Source organism: Polistes canadensis, unplaced genomic scaffold, assembly GCF_001313835.1.
Source record: "Polistes canadensis isolate GaletaPanama2010 unplaced genomic scaffold, ASM131383v1 scaffold_109, whole genome shotgun sequence".
In the NCBI taxonomy this organism is placed as follows: domain Eukaryota; kingdom Metazoa; phylum Arthropoda; class Insecta; order Hymenoptera; family Vespidae; genus Polistes; species Polistes canadensis.
The window spans coordinates 454,416-477,894 of NW_014569656.1; the positions used below are offsets into that span (position 1 = coordinate 454,416).

Below are 23,479 nucleotides of genomic sequence, written 5' to 3' on the forward strand. Positions count from 1 at the left end.
ATAGTTAAGTAAATCTCGCGGCTTGAAATTCCGCTAAATATTACGTGAGAGAACAGTGATAATAATAAAGACGTGACGTTAATGAACTCCAAGTTAAACTTTTACCAGGGGTAATGTTTTTATTTATGGAAATCAGAATTTAAAATGGTCTGCCTGCCTGTCTGTCTTTCTATTTGTCTGTCTGTCCCCCTCAACATTCTTCTCTTTGTTATCTCTATCTTTTTTTTTCTTTCTTCATTTTCTCCAAGTCCTGTTATCTTTGAATAGATAAGAGGGTAGACACCGCTTACAACTTCATTGATTATTGTCTTGTAACCTGTAAAGGATAGAGCACTTATAATGAATAGAAATGTTTCCCGGGAATTTTGATTAGATTATTTAAACTACCAGATTAAAATAGTGTATAAATATACAGGAAGATATTTTGCAAGAAAAGGAAAATGTGCAAGAAATCAAAGTTAAATGCAAGGTGATAAATACAAAACCATAAATATGTATACCACAGTGATACCACAAACCCCTTCCCCCATGGCTGTGATATTTCTTCTCTTTCTTTCTGAAGAAAGCAATAAGAAGGATGTTTGAGAGGAAACGAAAAGAAGGTAGAGGGCAAAAAGGAGTAACAATTTACGAGTCCCCTGAATTTACGATTTGGCGGGTGGAGAGAAAGGAAATAAAGAAAGGATGAAATAAAAAGCAAAAGAAAGAAACAAAGAGAAAGAAAGAGAGAGACGGACAGACGGACAAAAAGAAGTAAAAAGGAGAAAGAAAGAAGAAAAGAGTCTAGTGGTGAAACGAGGTGGTTAACTCGTACTCGAGAATCGCTTGGTAACTTCCAAGACTCCGTGTCGAGTACTCAAAGAGTAAACTCGAGAGCAAGAGAGAGAAGGATAGAAAGAATACATGATGATAACCACGTGGAGTCAGAGTGAAGCCGTAAATGGTAACGCGAGAGGAAGATGGGACCAGCAAGCAAGCAAAAGGGGGTAGAAAACTAGGTGAGTGTGCGAAATCTTCTCTTTCTCTTTCTTTCTTTAGAGATCATTCGATCGCAAATTTATAAGATTAAACCGGTTCCCTTAGTTCTCCTCTTCGATGCTCACGATCTTACTTGGGTTACTACACACCAACGTAGCCAAAGTAAATTTAACAACTGTGTGCCAACGTTTTTATCTCTGTCTGTCTGTCTGTTTGTCTACCTGCCTGCCTGTGTATATTTGACACAACGTAACAAACAATATCGTGGATAAAATAATATCGTTTAGATGTCTCTCGTGTTAAAGATGACTCGACAAAGGTAATACTATTTGGAAGTAACAATACTCGTTTTCGCATGGGAATTAGTCATTATTTTCAATCGTATAATATTAAATTATTTATTCTTTCTTTCTCAAGGTAAATAAAAATTCATTCAAGATCATATTTAAAACAGTATCGAATGAATCCTAATTTATACAAAAACGAACGCGTTCTCAAAAACGTGCTTATAAACTGAATGTTTCTGATAAGTTTAGAGAATGAAAAAGAGAGAACCTTTCTCGGGGAACAACCTTTTTCTGTCAACGTCAAATCGAAGGAAAAAAAAAGAAAAAATAAAATAAAATAAAAGACAAGTTAAAATAGAAAAAGAAAAGGGGAACCGAGGAGAATGATCCAAGAGATCGAGACTTTCGTGAATCCGGATCCGTGGGTCGAATCCGATCCAGCATCTCGCGTGTCGAGACACGCTTCGCTCAACTGTGTTCCTTCCCTCTTCCCTGTCCCTCTTACTTGTCCCTCTTCCTCTCCTCCTTCTCATTCTCTCTGTCTCTCTCTGTCTCTGTCTCTCTCTCTTTCTCTCTCTCTCTTTTGTGTATTCTTTCACGGTCCCTCCAGTCCCTCTTGAAGAGTTTCTATCTCTTTCTTTCTTCCTCACTCGTGTGTTAAGTCCACCATCTCGCTCTTTCTCATTCTGGATTGACCAGTTGTTCCTTTTGTTTTTCACTAACATGAGTGAGCAAGCGAAAGAGAGAAAAAGAGACAGGGAAAGAAAAACAGAGAAGGAGAAAGAGAGAAAGAGAGAGAAAAAAAAGAGAAAGAAACGAACTGGATGGGTGTACGAGAGAGGAACTGAAGAGAGAACATCTCTTGAAGAGGACCGTATTTTCTCTCTTTTACTTCTCAAAGAATAAGAGAGAAAGAGAAAGAGAATGCGAGGAGCAACAAGAGCAACCGTGACGCCGTACAAAGAGAGCAACGGATCTAAGAAAGAAAAAGGAGGAAAAAAACGGGCCTTCGGGGCAAACGGAAAAGGATAGGTCGTTGGTTTGGTTGAGAGGGCAGAAGAGAAAAGAGTGAGAGAGAAAAAGAAGGAGAGACATGTATATATACATAATATATATATAGGTATAGTAAAAGAAGAAGGAGAAGAAGAAGTAGAGGAAGAAATAGAAGGAGAAGGAGAAGAAGAAGACTCCAGGGATGTAAGGTGCAAACCTTCGTGCCTTATGTCGACTGACACGGATTTGATGATCAAGAAACTAGTTCTCATAATATTTGACTATCTAGAAATTAGTCCTGTTAGATCATTCATTATTTTTTCCTAAACATTTTGTAATTTTTCATCTGTCCTCGGTTCTTAATAAAATGAGAGTTCTGATCTTACAATTTTATCCCCAGAAAGTTTATAAAATTTTCAATTTTCTCGCTCATCTTCTTGGTGGATCATTTTATTCTTCTTCTTCTTTTTCTTCTTCATATTCTTTTTTTGTTCTTAATGCAAACGTATCGAAGAAGCACCGGCTCGCATCTTCATGTTACTCTGTTGTCGAGAACGAGTTTGACTTGAAGTTCGATCGAAGACGAGGGACGCACAGCACTAGCAAGAAGCAGATACATACACCGATCGGACCTAAAGAAAAGGAACGACCCATATAATTGATCTCGCTCAAGCAACGAGATACGAAGTGTTAAACTTATTTCGTTGCTCTTATCCGATCGAAACTTTGGCCTACTTTTTCTTTTTGTTTTGTATTATTTTTTTTCTTCTCATAGTTGTTATAGCATGTTTTTGTTTTTACAATTGTTATATTAATTCAAACAATTTCTTGAAATGAAATAAATCCAGCCAAGATCCTTCTCCGTTTCTGTAAAAATGTTATTACACGTTAGTTATGCATTAATATAATTTTTGTAGAAGATTATAATAAAATGTATTTTATTTTGATTTTATTAGATAGAAAAAATGAGCTACGTTTCTCTTTTTTTTCCCACGTACACGCATACGTAAGCAATTTCACTCGCAGAAGATATTTTTCTACTCTTCATAGAGGTAATTACGTTAATCCGTAAACGGGAAAATAGTTGCCGTGCGCTATCGAATGCATCGCCAGGAATATATGACGCGATCAAAGGTCGGCATGCAAATTACGGTCGGTTAAGGCGAGTTGCCGCATTACGGTAATTACCGGTTTTGTTAAGTACAGAAATAAAAGATCAAAGAGAGATACGTTATAGTCCTATCGCTTTGTAACAGATAAATTGGTATGGAATAATTGGAAAGAAAAAGTTTTTCCCTTTTTTTTTTTATCAACCCACAGATAGTACACTGATTTAGGATCCTTTGATTTCATTTTGATTCTTTTCCTTTCGCTAATAAATTCACGAATTTATATTGTAGATCTTTAAGTAGAAATTATTTCATGTTCAATAATTCAATAATTGTTAAATGAATGAGATTGAAAGCGATCATTCGAAGATACTGAAAGAAAATATTTAGTTAGACAAATCTTTGACAACTTACATCAATTAATTTTGTTTTCTTAGAACATTAAGTGCTTGATTGATCGATAACGAGAATAAAATCGATGTTTCATTTTCTTCACGGGGATGCGTAGAGGCATATAAAAAGAGGAGATCTCGTGTAGCAAAGAAAACGTAAAGCCGGCTGTAACGACGGATGTGGTTGTGGCACGTCTTCCATTTCTTCTCTGTTTCTCTCTTTTTCTTTCTTTCTTTTGAGAGATATGTAACTTGCACGTTCATAACCGCAGTGCTTCAATGACTTCCGTAATTTGACTCGTCACCTGCCTGTCGTTCGACTTAAATTCATTCGATGTGAGAGGAACAGAGAGAAGCCAACGAAAAGTAGAGCTAAGTGTAACGGATCTTCACGAACGTTAGACGTTTAACAGTTAAAACGGTAACATTTCAAGTCATCTTCATTTCCATGAGACGTGTTTGGTATCTGTAATTCAAATATACATTTTTTAGTTTAAAAATACTGTTTTATTTTAATTAAGAATATGTTGTATTGTTTAATCAAATGTATTTTGGTTTCCACGACTAATTTTATATTCATAAATAAAAAAACTATATATGCCAGCTTTGTATTATTCGTAAATAATTCATATCATTTATATAAAGAACCACCTTATAATCGTTATCGATAATACGTGACGATAAATCCTCGCTGGTATATAGAGAGGGAGAAGTATCAAGATGAGTCTTGGAATACAACTGGCCTGGGATGACTTTGTGATTCTCTAGTAGGAGGTGACGCGGTCAGGACGACTTCGGTAATGGGAGGTAGAGATTAGCCATTTTACGAATCCTTCTTTTTTTCTCTTGTGTAAGATAGAAACATACAAAATAAATTTTGATAATTTATCATATTAACGACTATATCGTTCTAAAAATATTGAAAAAAATATATATTAGGTCCACTATCCTAACTCGTTGACCATCAATGAACTTAGAATTCATTGACCGTGCACTTATACACGAACACTCTATCTCTTTCGAGATAATGTCTATGCATAATCAAACAATTTAAAATGTTCCAGTCTGTTAATCAATCAAATTATCTCACTAATATCAATAAAAAAATCCATCTACAAAAAGAAACATCTGCAAACAATAAAATTGTGAAGAAACAAATTACTTTTGCCTACCTAAATAAATTTTCTCAGTATTACCAAACATCAATCTTTGTTACGTATAATTTATCTACTTAAAATATATGTAAACTAAAGAAATATGTAAAATTTCTCTCTGTCAGTTGGTCGGTCCGTCCCTGTTTTACAGCAAAAATGGTGAAGAAGAGTGTGAGGAGTAGAAGAAGGAAGAAGAAGAGAAGGAGGAGGAGGACGGTTGATGAGGAAAGAAGAGGATGAGAAAAAAAGGCAGAACTGGCAAAAGGGGCAAAACCGCTCTCTCCCTTTCCTCCTTCCCTTTTCCTCTCGCCGCGCCATTTCTTTTTCCAGTTTGCTCATCTCTCTCTCTTTTTCTCTTCGAACTCCTCCTCTTTTTCTTCCCTCCTCCCTCGCCTTCCCATCACAAGTCTCATGGTGTAGTAATGGTACAGTATGGTAAGACGTAGTACGATGCAACGTGTGTGCATCGACTTTCGCCGCTTACGTGCACGTGTGGCTACTCCAAAGCGTCGTTTCTTCTTTAAAGAAGATGAGCAGAAGGAGGAGGAAGATGAGAATGGCGTAGTGTTGAAGAAAGCAAGCTGATAACCACTCGATGTCAAGGTCCTTTTGATGCAACACTCTTCTTTTATACGCATTTCTTATCTTCTTCATCTAATTTATGAAAAAGAACTTTTCTCGACATTTTTTGCCTGTTCATAACAAAATAAAAGAAAATAATTATTATGTGTTATACAAAAAATTATTCCAGACATATCATATGAATCTGTAATAGTTTAAATTGGTACGGTATTATTTTTAAAGTTAAAAAAAAAAGTACCAATCTCTCTAATGAATCTTCGGTAAATATTGAAGTAAAAAAGAAGAAAAAAGAAGCATTAGAGAAGTCTAAGAATGTAACTTTACAAATCTTCCCGGATCTCTTTTTGCTTCTTCTACTGGTTACTGTTTAGAGCAACAAGAGATAGAAAGAGAAAGAGAGAAAGAGAGAGAGGAGACAAAAAGGAATAAAAGAAGAAGGAGAGTAGAGGGAGAGATGCGGAACCGGAGAGAAAGTGAACCGGAGAAGAAGAAATAGAGAGTAAAGAAAAGGGAGAGTAAGAGCAACAGCAACCGGTGTGTACTGCTGACCACTGCCTCGCAAGATTCAGAAAAGAAGAGCAGAACGAGACACCTCCGGGAAAATGGAAGCAAAACAGGAAGGAGGAAGAACAGGAAGAGGGGGAGGAAAAGGGAGAAGATAATCAAATAGAGACGCACACGAATGGCGAATATAAACATAGTGAACAACGACTTTACCTTCAGGCTTCTTTCTTCTTTCCAACTTCAAAGAAAAAGAATATATAGTAGCTTCTATATCCTTGTATTTCAATCGTTATATATATATATGCACCATAATATCCTTTATTCAGTAACTTTATTACATCCTTCCCATATTGTTTTTTTCCTTATTCTTCTTCCCTCTTGCAACAATCTCTTGGCCTACGATTTCAAGAAACCAGATATTCAAAGTGCTTTCTTTACGAAGTAAGTAAGTACATTACTGATTGTGAGTCTTGTTTGTTATTTGTAGGTAATATCGAAGACTATTACTTATCCTTATTATTATTATTATTCGAGGAAATAGATGTAATTTAAGTGTCTTCTTGAATGAGATTGTTAATCATCAAGAGAGATGATTGCTCTGAAAATTACTGATCCTACTCGGATTCTTTTCAGCGTTATCACATTAATCAAGATCTGATTATCATTTTATAATATTAATTAATCTATTTATTATATCTTCGTCATTTTTCACCAATATCTTAGTGGTACCTTGATATCTGAAGAATAAATAAAAAAATAATATAATTCAATAAATGGTTTAATTAATTTCTAAACAAAAGTATAAAGGTGTAGCAGGCAGATTGAAAGCTTACGAAGAGAGTATCTCCGGTAGGCAAGAAGAAATTCAGGGAGCTCAAATTATTAAAGCACATCCTCTTCTTTTCTTCAAGGGGAGGTAAAAGGTAGAGCGAGGGACAATAAAAGAAAAGAAAGAGAAAGAGAGAGAGAGAAAGGGTGACCGGTGCTAATACGAAAAATGGTAATCGACGTCAACGTCGGAGATCGGAACTGTTGATTTAAATTGCCTAATTGTAAGTTCCCTTCTCTCGGGGTGAGCTCTCTTGGCAGAAGAGATCGGTAGTCCTGTTGCTGCTGTGGCTTGGCTTCGTGCCTGCCGGTAGCCGTTGCACGTAATAGCGTTCGAAACGGTGAGAAAGGGGAGGAGGATGAGGAAAAGAAAGAGAAGAAAGAGTAGAAGGAGGAGTTGAAGGAGGAAGAGGATGAGTTACGTTGAAGAAATAAAAAGTACAAGAGGAAGGAGAAGAAGAAGAAAAAGGAACAGAGAAAAGAGAAGATATTACGAGAGAAAGAAAAAGAGAGATAGAAAGAGGACAAGCTTGGCTGTTAAAAGAGGACAGGTTTGCAGAAGTCTCCAGGAGGTACCAAGGAGGAGGATATCAGAAGAGGAGAGATTAAAATCGTCGAATCTTGCGATGCCCTCCTCTTTACTGAACAACCCCCCACTGATCCTGAAATCATTCTTTCCTTCCCCCACATCTTCTTTTCTTCGTTCTTCTCTCACACTGACAGTAAAACTTCTTCTACGAAGAGAAAAAAGGAGTATATGGATACAATGTAAACTTGTGTATGTTAGGTTGTAATTAACTCGACTCTCTCTCTTCTTCTTGACTTGCTACGTAGCATATACCTACGTTACAACGGATGGAAATGATGATTTGTTATCGAGTCTTCATCGTCTTTCTTACTTTTTATAATTCCTTACCTTGGCAGACGAACGATAGTCTGAAAGAAATAAAAGAGTCGATTAGAATCTTAGATGGTTACTTTTTTAATATTATTTTTTCTTAAATCGTTGTAAAAAGTATAGACGACGACAAATCATGCATTTACGTATTTTGTTAAAAGAGATAAAAAACAAGATCGACGATCCGAAACATTAACCTACATTTGTTTATTCAACTATATTAAAAAATCAATTTATACACCCTATAATACCAATACTTTCGACTTTGTCATGAATGATAAATAAAAAACGACTTACTATGTATAATTTCCCATTAAGCGTACGGAAAGGTTAAAGTATCTTAATACATAGCAGCATAAGACCTTTAGCCAGGTCTCAACATCGTTTCTTCTTACATCCTGCGTTTCAATGGCATTCTCAGCAGTAGTAATACAATGTATATACTTTGTAAAGAGGAGGAAGAAAGGAGAAGAGAAGGACGTTAGGTTAAAAATCCTCTCGTATGGAGTCTTGATTTGACGTAATCGCCTTTACTTTAAGTTGAGTAGCCAACATACTACCAACCAACCAGCCAAGACACACCTTGTAATATACTTGCAGAATGCATCTCTTCCCTGTCTTCTTATCCGTCTACTTTTATCCTTTTCTTCTTCTTCATCGTGTTTTCTTTCTCACTTACCTAGAAACCCTGTATATTATAGGATTCTCATCGCGTTACTTTTTAAAGATTCTTGTTTACTTACTTTTTTCTTATTCATCGTTTCCCGAGCAAACAGAACACCTACGTTAACTGGTATTATTTTTTACATAAAGATCAATGGAATTCATTCGATTCGCGATTAGATCGATTCTCCTTCTTCTTTTTTCGGTTGTTTTTCTTGCCATTCACATTCTTGGTAATTTTGTTTGAAAGATATTCACGCACAAGCCAAAGGCCTCCTTTATATTCTAGATCTGTGGCCTTGCTCGAAAAGAATTCGGCTGTGTTGCGTAACGTTGTGTTCGATCTAACATTCCGAGAGCGTTAGTGAAATGCGTTTTCTAAAAGTACAAAAATATTTATCTATTAATTCTCAAATATTCAGATTTTAATTCAGTTAATATTTCTTCATATAATAAGAAGTACTATAACAAATTTTATCTAATTATTATTTAAAATAAAAGAGCAGAAAAAGAAACAACCCGAAACTTTTCAACAAAAGCATTCAATTCGGCTGGTCTTGAAAGGATTTAGTTTTGTCGCTAAGCATTTAAAGTGGACACTTTATTACACGGACGAATATTCGAGGGGTGGTAAGAAAAAGAGAGAGAAAGAGAGATCCTTGGCGTTTCACAGTTGTGATTTACACGTCGTAAAGGGTACGAGCAAGACTCCTCGTGAGCGTGTTAATACGCGTGCTTTCAAGAATGCTTGCGACCACTTTTCTCGCGTATGCGTGTCGGTTATGTCGTAGACGAGTAGTATAAGTATGTATAGCAGTATAGTGACGTCACTAATGCAGGCTTTTACAAGAAGGTCAGAAAGATCATATGGTCGCACGAACGAGGGAAATAGAGAAACATAGTGTTAAAGAAGCTTTTAGAAATGTCATGCAATTCTTTGCTCACATCTGAAATACTAACAATAAGTTTGGACTCACATATCTACAGGGTGAGTTAATAATTACTTTCATTTAAAGTACGCGTGATTTTATATTTGCTACTAGTAAAAAATATATTTTAAATAAAATGTTATAGGTTTAATAAACGCGGATAAGGTGATTGAAATATATTATAAGTTAGTGTTTAAATAATTTTGGAATATATTATAAAAAGGATTTTTTTGTTGGAATACTGAGTTACTGTTGACTCACCCTATATATTATGTTTATGTATATATGTTGACGGATATATGTGGATAATAAAACGTTCACAGTCTCGAGTTTTGCTTCTTGAAAAGGCTAAATTATGTGCTAACATAAATACAGGATTAAATATAATTTTCTGGAGAGAGAAGAGCGTTATAAGGAAAGAAGTCATTTTTTTAAAAGAGGATTTACACTCTCTCCTTCTGGATAAACTTATTTTTTTTTATTAAACTTTGTCATCCGATTGTTTCAACATTTCTCTTTCCTCTTTCCTTTTCTTAAAAATTACGGAGGAGTCGCATTGAAAAATTTCTCGAGCACGAGGCCGTGGCGATTCAATTAACTGCGGGTTAATAATGGTCACGGTGAGAGAAGGAATCCTGACGTCTCTTCGAGATGAGGAGGACGCTCTCGAGAAATAAAGGATCCGAAAGGGGATCCAAAGAAGAATAAGAATAAGAATAAGAGGAATAAGAAGAATAAGAAAAAGAAGAGGAGGGATTCTCTCCCTCGCACATCCCGCTCGAACCATGTACGAGAGATTTATTGGCGTACGGATTTGCATTTTAAATATGCGAAGTGGTGTGCTGGATGTTAAGCTGCCTCAAAAGAATATTCACCCTCTTCGACCTCGTCGCCATTATCTTCCCTCTTTCTCGCTCTCACCCTTTTATCTCCTCTCTTTCTTATTATTTCTTTTTTTCTTCTTCTTAAGGGTGCATGGGTGTACTGGTGCAAGATTGCAAAGATTTCAGATTATAACAATAAATGGTCTTAATTATACCTTCATAATAACATATTATCTTCTTTTTTATCTTGAAGGGTACAAGTTATATCAGAAAATCCTTTTTTTATTATGTTCCTATATATCCTATATATTTTATTTTGTTATTGATTATCCTAATCATTTGGTTAGGCCAGCAGTAATTCAGAATACTAATTAGCATTTGAAAATATGCCCTCGTATGTTTAATAAATCTGTTTGATCTACCGAGTAAAACACGTCGTTGCGTAATCAATCAGCTTCCACCTGTACATACAAAACACACAGAAATATATACATGTATTTAATTATTCAGAATTATTTTCAATTCCATTTCTTGTTCTATCGCTTAGAATTTCACATTAAAAAATACCTTTTCTTTCTATTTTTTTTCTATTTAATTTCGATGATTTCAGGTATATCATAACGTGTTGTCTTGGAAGCAAAAGCGGTAGCGAAAAATGGTAGAGACGAGAAGGTAGGTATATTTTTCAACTGGACGGACGTCACTGATAAATTTACGCCAAAGTATTTTGAAGGGTTATTCCAAGCGTGCGCGCGCGAGTCTACAAAAGCGGCACTGAAACCGGACGGCTGCCGGTCTTGTTCCATTAACGCCGTTTGGCACTGGATCAGAAATCATGAAGAAAATAATCCTTTCTGACCATCTCTTCTCCCTCTTTCTTTCTTTCTTTCTTTTTCATTTTAAGTTTATAAATTTCATGCAATCCGGACCAAAAACTGACCTAAAAATGAATATATAATTTTAATGTATAGGTCATTGAACGAAATTACAATGGAACAAAAGTATCTTGAATAAAAATTGACTAAATATAAAATTCAAATAACAAAATGAAGAAGGATTATTTGTAGATTATTTTGAGATCTCATTCATTATTCATTCACTAATCCATATATCCATTCATTCATTTATTATTCATCCACCCATCTATCCATCCATCCATCCATCCATCCATCCATCTATACATAAATATATCCATACATTTTCGTTTGACGGGTATTTGAAGCGACCTTAAATCCGTTTCGAAAGGATGCCAACGAAATCACGCGGATTGGTCGCCGGACGTTTTGTCGTCGGACCGTGACAGCGGCTTAAGATGGGAGTCGAGAAATGGGGACGAACAAAGGCTTCGAGTAAAGAGTGGAACAGAGAAAGAGAGAGAAAGAACAAGAACGAGAGGAAGATGCAACCTCTCGTTCAAACTTAAAAGAGAAAGAGAGACGGATTCAAACTTAAAAGAAGAAGAGAAGAAGAAGAGAAGAAGAAGAAGAAGAAGAAGAAGAAAAGAGACTGAAATCTTCGGACGCGAGAGCTGACAAAATAAAGGAGGTGAAAGAAGACGAAAGAAAACAAGCGAGCCCAACAGAGCACAGAGAAGAGAAGAAAGAAAGAAAGAAAGAGAGAAGGTGGAGTGCGAACGCGAGAGTTAGTTTTAATATTCCTACGGCGTGGCTCTGCACCTTCTTCTTCGACTTCTTCTTCGTGCATCGCCATCACGTTCCTCCCCTTTACTTCTCCCTCCTCGCCCCCTCTCCTTTTACTCCTACTCCTCCTTCCACCGACTTCTTCATTCTCGCCAGTTCTCTCTCGACGTCTTCTTCTTCTTCTTCTTGTACTTCTTGTCTTTTTCTTTTTCTTTTTCTTCATCTGTCCACCCTCTTTCTCTTATTCCTTTTTTTTCTTTTTTTTCGTCATCTTTTTCTTCTTCTTGTTTTTATTCTTTTTTTCTTTTTGTGCTTTCTAGTCGAAAGCCGTACGACGAGGGGAAGGAAGAGGGACGGGTACTGATGATGGTGCTGGTGCTGGACCAAAAGAGGAAGACACTCTTTCAACATGGAACGAGAAAATCAATTTAGTCCACACGCCATCACCGCCGATTGATTCCGCAACGCGTGATTCGAATAAATCGATTATTGTCTGTGTGGATCTACTTGGTTGTGTCGTATAAATTAATGTCAAACGTTCCTCTCTTTTTCTATTTTTTCTTCTTCTGTTCTCCTCTCCCTCTTGGATTCTCATATCTATAAAAATGATTCATTTATTAGTAAGAGATTCGTCGACAGTTTTACTTCTTAAAAATTATTAAACAGAATGTACAGTTACTTTACACAATTTATTTCTAATTAATTAAAGCGTTGTGTGTGTTGTTATTAAGACATAGCCTTTGTTTGGAATAGAAGCGTGTCAGAAAAATGTTTGGAAGCTAGTAGATTAGATCGATTGTAATTGCAAGAAGAAGAGACGTAATCGGATTCCCTTAGCAACAGTGTCGTCGTCGAAGGTAAAGCTAGAAGTCGGTGCCCCGGCGTGTGTACTCGCGGTGTCGGATAACGAGACGACGCTGCGATAGCAACGATCTCTGGGTGAATCTAGCCACGCTCAAGCCTCCGGCTTCTTGCCCGACCAACAACCATGGGGGCATCGACTTTTTCGTGTCACGCGACACTACCGAGTTTCCTCTTCCTCGCCTAATTCTTGTTTCTTTTTTACCTACAAACATCTTACATTAATATCACATTAATAATAAACAGTCTACAATATATATATATATATATATATATTTATGAAATTAATTGACATTAATTAATATTTTCTATTGGCCCAAAATTGTCGCATTTTAATGTAAAAAAAGAAGTTATTTTAACAAATACAAAAACATGCATATAGATACTATTTATTAAATCATAAGTGTAAGAATAATCAATTCAAAAGCTAATTAATGTACTAAGGATATAAATAAAATTGAAAGGAAGTGTGGCTGCTAATACAAAAGGGAAAGTTTATAGAAAGAGTATATCGTTTCTGGGCGATAATGCTAGGATGTTAGCAAAGCAGTAACTACTACCTTGCTGTTAGTTTCAGAATTAAGTTAGCGGTTGAATCGACATGGCAATTCGTTCCTATCGCTAGCCTCGATCGACGTTGTTTTCGCCCAAATGATAAATGCGCTGCGCTATTAAAATGGCCTTGGCTGCAGAAGTAGCGTTCGTATAAAGAGGAGGAGGAGGAAGAGGAGGACGACGACGGCGACGAAGAAGAGAAGGGAGAGGATGAGAGGATGAGAGGTCGCTTTTCTCTCTTTCTCCCCCTCTCTCTCTCTCTCTCTCTCTTTCTCTTTCTCTTTCTCTCTTTCTTTCGATCGTGACTAAAAATGGCGATGCAGGTCGAGCCTCTTGCCGAGGGCGGATCGAGATCGAAGCCCGCGGTAAGATCGGCCGCAGCTGCGTCAGCGTTTTCACGGTCGTCCGGATCGTCCGTCGATGATACTGCACCAGCCAAAGATGATATTTCGACTTTTTAAACGCAATTGTACATATCATAGATTCCTACACTTTTTGCTGTTTTATAGAAATGATTTTTTTTCGAGGCTCGATCCATGTTGAAATACTTATGTCTCATATGTGTATGTGAATATTTCTTTCTGTTTTATAAAACAAATGAATGATTCAAAGAAGGAAACTTAATTGCAATCGCAATTTTGCAAATGAAATTTGATCTACGCTAGCATTCAATTAAATTTCAATTGAAGTCAATGAATTTAATTTCACTTGGGATTGATGTTAAACGTTGAAATAGAAACGCCTTGAATCTGGTTAACAGTACTCTTTCGACATTGACAAAAGTTGTAAGAATATTCATCAGTAATTTCACGAATTTATGAGATAGATAGAGAGAAGAGTGGTGACGTATATTTCAATGAAAACAACGCCATCCAACATCATCACCACCACCACACAACACCATATCACGTAGTCTTCCTTCTCTCAGAAGATTTAAAGCGATCCTCGTTAATCACAGCCAAGCTTCTCGATAAACTTCACGATTATCGTGATTGCCGGTGCAAGCAAGTCGAGAGTCCAACCGAACCCAGAGAGAAGCTGTTGGCCCCAGGCTGATGTACGTGCGTTTAATGCATACGCTAAGAAAGCAAGCGCAAGAGGAGCTAGGCTCCAGAGAGTATGTACTCGCCACAGGTGCAACGAGTCCTGATGCATTATCAAGTTGTTCGCTTCGAAATTTTCGCAACCCTCCTTCTTTCCTATCCTTTTTTTCACTTTTTAGTTATCTTTCTTCTTTTCCAATCTTCTTTGTTTAACTCATCATTTTAATTTTACCTAAAGCAGAAAAAAGTAAACGTTAGCAATTAATGATCCTGTTGAATATTATAAGTTCATGATTAAAACAAATATATTGAGACCTAGAGTGTTGTATTAATGATTTGTACACGAATAAAACTTTAAAAGAAACAGATGATCTAGTGATCATGTTCGCTCGTCTCATTCGAAGATCGTAATTTACAATCAGAGTCAGGACCATGAACGAGAGACTTATAATTGCGCTAAATAACCGGAAAGTTCCTTTCTCACACTGTCGCAAAAGAAAAATAAATGAAGAGCGAGAGAGACAGATCCCTTTATTACGATATATGGTTTTCCATGATTCATTACTACCATACAAGACTATGCTCGTCTTGCTATCATATAAGAATATGCTATTTCTTCTTCTTTTGTCTTTACTTGCCATTGATCTTATTGTTAGTTAAAAATGTATTCGCGAATTTAAATTTTAAGATGAACTCTATTTTTAGAATTATTAAAAATCGATTAAATTACATGATAAATAAATCATTAATGTAAAACCCTAAGTTAAGAGATAAAAGAAGATTTTATGTACACAAAAGTTGGCCACCCCTGTTCTATAGAATGCCCGGCTTGATTATTATTTTGTATTAAAAATGTTGAGCTTGTTAAATTAAGTATTTTTGGAGTACTTTGTGCAATAAAAATGTGGACAATATTTATTAGCCGATTGAGAATATGTATGAAGATAAAAAAAAAGAGGAAAAAATATAATATGAAATAAATGTGCCAATGGAGTATAAAAAATTGTCAAAAGCCGTTGGAGTTGAAAGGGACCGTGTCTCTTTAGAGGCGTGGCGAAGAACCATTTACAGGTAATAAAGAGTAAAGTACAGGACACATGTTGAGCACGAGATTGCTCCTATATACTAACCCGTTCTCTTTCTATCCTTTTTCCTTCTCTTTTTCTTAATCGCGCGAATATTCGTTCGCGAAGCTCAGTTCCACAATTTCTTGTGCGAGTTCCAGTACTTTGTACCGGAGCGTTTTCTCTCTCTTCGGATTTATCCTGTTTCTCAGAAAGAGAGAAAGAGAAAGGAGCTTCTCTCCACGCTACTTTAACACCAACGTTTCCACGCGACGCTGAAGCAATTTCTGCAGCAAAGTCATTGCCTGGCAATTACAGTTTCTTATTCCTCACCTCGTGTATCTCTTTCTCTAGGCTGTCTCTCTTCTTTGATATCGCCTCATCTTCTTCTATCTTCTATCCTTTATCTTCTCTTCTTTTCTCTTTTCACACGATATTATCTTTCCTCTTTTTGTGTCTTTAAAAGGATTAAATGGATGTGAGCCTTGAAAATCTTTTTTTTTTCGTTAAGAAGTTCATTACCTGTACATAAGATTTGTTATTTGTATTATTAAGTGTGAACTTGTGTTATACGTTAGCAATACTTTCTTCTATAATCACTATTATTAATCATTCTCAAAAATGTAGCAGAAGACTTAAGAAAATAATTAATTCTTACGATAAATCACAAATTCATAACAAGTAAGAAATGTAAATAAAATAACAAAGTATATACTTAACTTTAAAACCGCAATTGAGCTAACAGTTCTATTAAATTAAACGACGAGCCACAAGGTTCTTCAAAATAATATTCCAAGAAAACGTTATAAACCTTCAAGATCATTTTCATAGAATTCCTAAGAAGAGGGAACCCTTTGTTTCACCGTTTAAGGGTTAAGCACCATTAGAAGATGCATGTTTTGTGCTACGTCGTATTTCAAAGAGAAGAAGAAGAAGAAGAAGAAGAAGAAAAAGTAGAAGAAAAAGAAGAAGAAGTAGAAGTAGAGGGGAGCTGCACGAAGAGATGCAGGTCATTTTTCGATCATTGACCTTTAAGAGGGTAGCACGCTTCAAAAGGAAAGTTTTTCGTCGAGCTACCGTCATACAAAGTGTCTTACATGACGACTGATTATATTTTGTCCATGTCCAAATGTCCTTTCTTATAGTCTGAAAGAAAAATAAATTAAATTTATTAGCTTGCTTCCTGAAATTATACAAAAAATTTAACACTATTAACATGAGATTATTATGGGTTAAAAATTTCTAGATGACAATAAAATTGAATTATTCTTTTTTGCAACTTTTTTTCGACACTTTGTAAATGAATTATTATTATTATATCAAAGAGCATATCTGTTCGATTTTGTTCTTCTTAACAATTCATCAATGTAGAACTGTTGTAATAATATATTTCTATTACTTTCAACACTATAGTATATTAAATGCTGTGTTGCAAGAAGAAGATATATCCAGGAAAAAGTTCTTGGCGGTGGTCTTCCCACAATGTTGAACAACTACGGAGGGAGGACAAGACTTTTCCTAGCTCAACCGAACTCCTCTTCGATTTACGACTCGGACATAGAAACCATGATGGAAATTCTTTAAGAGGTTTCCTTGTTGCTATGTGAGAGACTGGGTTGCTTTACTCGATCCGGTTTCTAAATTCCCATGCTGGAATCATATAACAGTTTAAAGTAGCAATAGTTGTAATAGTTTTAAGTAGATATTACTGTAACAGTTTAACAAAGATTATAATATAAAAATATACAAAATATATATATATGTATATATATATATATATATAAATATATATTTAAAAAGAATTAATAAATTATGTAAGACTATAAAAAACAATCTGTTCTGCATAAAGGTACGTTCACCATAAAACAATCATAACTGAGTAAAAACTGAAGAACCGAGTTTTTCTCGAACAGTCATAAATTCGTAAAAGATTTAGTCTCGCTCCAGGGTGGAACCTTTACGATCGATCATTTTCGTAAAGTCAAAAGACATCTAAAAAAGAATTTAAAAAAAAGGGAAAGAAATACAAAAAGAGAGAGAGAGAGAGAGAGAGAGAGAGAGAGAGAGAGAGAGTAGCAGCAAGTAGAGAAGAGAAACGATCCGGTGACTAGCGAGGCGAATCGAAAGAACGAAGACACACACATACAGTGTGAAAAAGAAAGATAAAGAGAGGGGCCTTGGACCAAAATTACTTCGTGGAATGCAATCTCCTAACCTCGCGCAACTCTCGGAAGAAGAAACTACAATTGACCAGAGAGCATGCCCTGGTATGAAGAAGAAACACCAGCAGTAGCAGCAGCAACAACAACAGACGTAAGAACAAGAAAAATAAAAAGAAAAACAGTCTTGAGATTTCAACGTGTATCTATATCTTTAAACTGACCAATCTCTTTCTATCTCTGTCTTTCTCTTTAACGTTAATAAAGGCCAACTCGAGGTACGTAAAACCAACGAAGAAAAATACCGTGTTCGTTTCCTTTCTCATGCTCTATACTATGGCCTTTTGTCTTTATTTTTATTACCAAAGATTTCCGAACCGTCAATACCTTTCTTTAATTTTTTAATCTTTTTTTCAAGAAGGCCTCTCCTCTTTTTCCAGGTGTATTGTTGCTACCTCCTGATAATAATAATTTCGTTCGGGGTCTTCTCTTCTGTGAGAAAGCAATTTTTACTTTGACCTCGTATTTCGTTTTGTTCTTTTATTTATTTCTTTTTTAATACTTTTTATATCTTCTTTTTATATTTTGTTGAGTCATACAATTAATTACCTATGTTACGATATTACTTTTATTTTATACCATTTATTTTATTTTTTATTTTTAGAGAAGCTTTTTGCTTGATGTCTCTCTCTCTCTCTCTCTCTCTCTCTCTGTCTTTTTCAAAGAGCCTACTGATACTCAAGAGCGCGTGTCTCAGAGCCCCACATTTAATTCAACAAAAATCCTGGCGTGATATAAGCAGTGAAAGTTGTCCGCGTATCCTCACCCAGTCGGTCGTTTACTATTTTGTATGATAGATACACGCATACATGTAGTACATATGAATCAGTCTAGATATTATATAAAATGATATTATATAAAAAGATATTATATAAAATGAGAAATTATATAAAAAGAATGCATTAGTGTATTAAAATAATTGTTAATTAATCGTTGCAAGTGTCTATTGTTGTTTAAAAGCTTCGAATATATAATCTATGTAACGTCCCCTTCGAAATCCACCGTTGAACTGAGTCATTGTCCACTATACAATTACTTTTATTAAAAGTTGTTTATATGCCCTTCCAAACATTGCGCATGTGTGTAAAGGGAATGATTAATCTAATCAATAAAATTTCAGATTATAACGTTCTGATTTTAGTATTTTTATCTATTTTATGTAAATAAAAACAAGAGAAGTAGATAAATTTAATAAATAAATAAAAATAAATTTTTTGACATGAATATATATATATATACAAGACTAGTAAGATTATAATAATCACAAGTTAAGTCTATTTAAAAAGAATCTTGAAAATTTGTTCTTTCTATCATTTTTTTTTTATGAATATCAGATGATAAAACAACAACTGGCCAATTCATAACAATATTGGATCGTCTTTCTCTCTTGAACCCTGATCTTTTCATTCTCTAACTCTCTTTCTTATCATAATATTTCTCATAGTGAATAATATCGTTGAAACTCGCGATAACGAAGAGGAAGCGAATCTTCAAATTTACTATATTACCATCTCTCCTAGCGTTTAATTACGTCGCAAGATTCCTTCCCTATCTCCGTCTCGCTCGCACATTCTCATTTGCGATTAGATTTTGGCGGAAAATATTTATACAGCGAACTAGCGAGTAGAGCCAACCTCGCGCTATATAAATTGATAACCAAGAATGTGATAATGGCAACGCACACACGCACGAGATTAAGTCTTATCGTGTTGACCGTATAGGAGTAGATATACAAATACAATAAGTACCCAACTTGTGTGTCTGATATTTGCAGAGACTCCTTCTTGGTGTACGTGCACATAGATATTTCTATCTTCGATATTATTCATGGATGCGCAGCTTCCTCGTCGTTCAGTGTACGTATTTTGAAATATGAATAATTTATTGAATTCACAACCAGGAACCTAAAATGAACAAGATATTAACAATTTTGCAAATACTTCATCTAACAAAATAAACAACGTTCTTATTACAAATTTCATACGTTTTCTATGACATGAGTATACTTCATGACCGGCCCACGATATGGTAACTAAATTGAAATGATAAAAAAAAGAAAAAGAATATCCATTTAAGTTTGAGTGTATGTACAGCTGTGCGTGGACTTGTTTTAATTAAATTAAAGAATCATTAGCTACAAAGTCGTTTATTAAAGGCAGTTAAAAGAGCCGCAGTAATGGCGAACTCTATCAGATTTTATTTAATTCGCTCGATGGAAGAATATAACTTGTATATATGTATAAGGACCTTCCCTTTATCTTTGCCTGTCTCTCTATCTCTCTCTCTCTCTCTTTCTCTTCAATACATATGTACGTATATACATGCATACATACATATCTATGCACATTGCCAAGGAGGTCTCTACTCTAACGATGCGTGTACCAACGAGGTCGATGACCATCTCGTAAACAGATCGCTTACGCTCAAGGACGCCTGCGTAGTACGCAGTGTGGCTCCTCTTCTTACTTGCATACGCATAATATCGTTTTGTACTAACGATCGGATACAAGGAAATCCTTTGAATTTCCATACATGGCATCACGTTTAGAAAAAAGTGTCAAATGTGTATATATTTTATAAATATGCATCAGATATTTATTGATGATTTTTTTTGTTATTTATCTATATATCTATTTGATAATATCTGCTAGGATATTTTTTCTAAGAAATTATTTCTTTTGATTAAATAAAAAAATAACAAAAATAAATATAAATGCACTTTGCTTTTCTTCCTTAAAAAGAAAAAAAAATAATAACAAATGCAATATAATATTCAATGAACGAACGAAAAGAATCCCAATATCCAAACGAAACTGAATAATCAGACTCATTCAGTCAGTGTAGAAAAAAGCTATGAGAATCGTTGAGAACGCATCTTCGGAATAAATTCGTCTAAACAAAACCTCCGAGAGAAAAAAGAGAAGACGTATTGGTAAGATCAAGCTATGGCTCTTTTAATACCCTTTCTCTCATCCTTCAAATCTCTTTCTGCATACGAGAGAGAAATCGATCGACAGTTTTTCACCGGAGGTTTGCCTCTCTGTACTACCTTTTGGTCCACCGTGATGCGGAGCACGTAGTCATCCCTTTCCCTTCCCCTTGTGCCTCTACCCTTTTCTCTCTTTCCCTCCTGATCCCTTAGTCCTTCCCCGCATCCATTCGCTCTGAATCGCACTCTTTTTATTGGCCTCTTATCTTCGGCCGATGGTGAATCACCAGCAGAGCCCGAATACAACAGCCTCAGGGCAAAGAGGAGCAAGACTCGAAGAAGAAGAAGAGGGGGAGAGAAAAAGGAGGAGGAGGAGGAAGAGAAGAGTGATCCCAGTTTGCGTGTTGTGTTATTGCCGAGAGGTTTGTGTTCGTGAAATGGCCGAGAGGAGAGATACACGAACAGAAGAAAACAGAAGAACTTGAGTGGGGGGAAACGAAAGAGAGAGAGAAAGAAGTATGGACATGGTGTTGACCGGGCTTTGAACCCTGGTCCCTCTGGAGTACTACGCCGTAGTACGGAGCTTGGCCGGATTGGCCAATCCGGTCCTCTTCTTCGGAGCATCGGGTTCACTATCAACCCTACTTTCATCGTTTTCGTTTCTCTTTCCCTTCCTGTATTTCTTATATTCTCAACCCTTCCTCTTCGTACTTTTTAAACTTTGTCTTCTTTTCTTTGCTATATCTGCATAAAAATATGCTATTTAGTCACTATAAATATCATTATGTTTTATATAAATTACACACACACATACATACCATATATCTATGTGCTAAAAGATAAGTGTTCTTGAAATATGAATCAAACGGATTTATAACAGATTTCTAAGTTGGTTCCGTTATCCAGGAAAAGTCCAGTGTACCCCCTGCCAGGTGTATTGATACTGAACAGGTGGTAGCTACTTCTACTTCTAACTGATGTTGCTGATGCTGTTAGAAAAAACTCATTCCTCTCTCTTTCTCTTTACTGAAGATACAAGGAGAGAGAGAGATAGAGAGAGAGATAGAGAAGGAGCGAAAAAAGAATAAAGAGGAACTCCTGAACGCGTCAGTTCGTCCATACCATTTTGCAGACGAGACGAGAACGGCTTCTGGTGTTGAGCTTCCTCGAAGAAGAGTTGGAAGCACGGCCTACTACCAACTCTCTCTCTCTCTCTCTCTCTCTCTCTCTCTCTCTCTCTCTCTCTCTCTCTCTATCCTTTCTTTCTCAGCCTTGCGTTGCCTTGCTGGACTACACGATGGATGATCTTCTCTTTTCTACTTGCTTGCTAATTCTCTTTCTTTCTGTCTTTCTGTTTGTCTCTCTCTCTTTCTTTCTTTATATCTTCGATGGTGGGGAGAAAAACAGAGACAGAAGAGAGTTGAGCAGGGTAAGGAAGGAAGGAAAGGACCGTTGCACTGACCGGGCTTTGAACCCGCTATGTGGTAAACAACAGGTACGTTGCACCCGTGCCGCAATTTGTAAGACTCGACCTGACGAAGATCTCTGCACCGGGAAGTCTTTGCTCCGAAAATACTTAGCAAAAGACTTCCTAACGGCAGTGTACTCTATCCTCTTCCCCTCCCTCTTATCATATCACCCCTTCTCTACTCTATCAAAGCTTTCCCTATACTTTCTTCTTCAACAAACTGTTGATTGGAAACTTGACTTCATTTTCTTCAATCAAAACTTTGTAATGGCCTCTTCAACATCTCTAAAAATCAAAATTTATATGTATTTTAATTTGATTCTACGTGTATAAACAAAATATATTTTTGTTGACAACTTTTGTGATACCTGATGACCAATAAATTGTTTATGAATCCGTTCCAATTGTTGTGGTCTTTTCGTGGGTGGATTTAATAGGAAGACAATAGCGATGATTAATCATCAAAAAAGTTTTTTACTTTGTTTGTTGGATAAGGTTTGGTATTGTTCACCAGGAAATGGGCTATCGGTTTGAAACGGGGCCAAACGGTATCTTCACTCAGGAACGGACGTCATCAACTTCCGGTGTTGTTTAGACGAAGCGCCTAGCACTCTTTCATGACCGATCATGACTCGTCGTTTCGCTTACGAGAGATGGCGTAATACGTTCGTGCAATGAACACTTTCTATCAGGAAGAGAGAGGGAAATGAAACAAAATCTATTTCATATATTTACCTGCAAACTATCTATACTTTTTTTTTTATTATTTTCGCTGAAAAATATCGTCATTCGTAATTAGAAATATTTCCAATTGACTGAGATGATAATAAGTTCATTTTTCAAATGTTTTTTAAAAATTTATCAAGATGTCACCTTTAGATTTTTCCAAGTCAAACAGAAAAATACTTTGCTATTCGAGTGTTCTCCATTACCGACATTTGAAATTTGTTACTCGGTGAACCTTCGGCGCCACTGTCGTTGAATTACCAATAGAAGGCCACCTATACAATTTTTGGCGACTTTTTCAAAATTTCTTACACTTTCTATAATATATCATTTAAAAAATAAAATATATAAAATTTTAAATAGAAAGACACTATTTACCGAACACAAACAACATTTAGAGATTATACTATTTTCAATGTATACCCAATGTATTATCTTTGTCAAAAAAGGAGAAAGAACAATATAGCAGAATTATGCATATCTTCTTCTGTATATTTTACAAATAAAATTCGTGATTTTGCACGTTGTTATTATTAATATTATTATTATTATTGTTGTCACGTTTCTCTTTCCTCCACTTTAGCTTGTCAGACAATAAACACGCAACGCTTGGTAATAATAGTAGTAATAATATAACCGAAAAAGAAGAGAGAATATCGAGAGAGAGATAAAGAGAGAAAGAGATTGCTCATTTTGTTTCATTCTGGTTCGAGGAGGAAGTGGTAAAAAAAATGCATACTGCAATTCAAAGATATATAAGTATAAGGACAATTGTGTTGTCCACTGCGAAACCAGTTCATGGTTCGACTGCTCTCACGGTACCGATCCACTAC

General features: G+C 35.8%; 2 long non-coding RNA genes across 2 annotated transcripts; both read right to left on the bottom strand.

The window, feature by feature from the left end:
* Positions 1-99: 99 nt before the first annotated feature.
* Positions 100-7,236, bottom strand: LOC106787662. The gene is made up of 6 exons (XR_001381827.1): positions 6,833-7,236; positions 6,213-6,736; positions 4,411-5,605; positions 3,782-4,225; positions 2,476-3,125; positions 100-316 (listed from the first exon to the last, which is right to left on the bottom strand). It is a non-coding gene; the product is annotated as an uncharacterized LOC106787662 (long non-coding RNA).
* Positions 7,237-7,284: 48 nt separating this feature from the next.
* On the bottom strand, positions 7,285-22,627 carry LOC106787660. Its single transcript, XR_001381826.1, has 16 exons — positions 22,289-22,627; positions 21,271-22,205; positions 20,573-21,196; positions 19,032-19,427; positions 16,704-16,954; positions 16,025-16,450; positions 15,371-15,826; positions 13,203-14,472; positions 12,466-12,847; positions 11,818-12,378; positions 10,709-11,081; positions 10,357-10,602; positions 8,469-8,766; positions 8,023-8,404; positions 7,673-7,763; positions 7,285-7,561 (listed from the first exon to the last, which is right to left on the bottom strand). It is a non-coding gene; the product is annotated as an uncharacterized LOC106787660 (long non-coding RNA).
* Between the last annotated feature and the right edge of the window lie 852 nt (positions 22,628-23,479).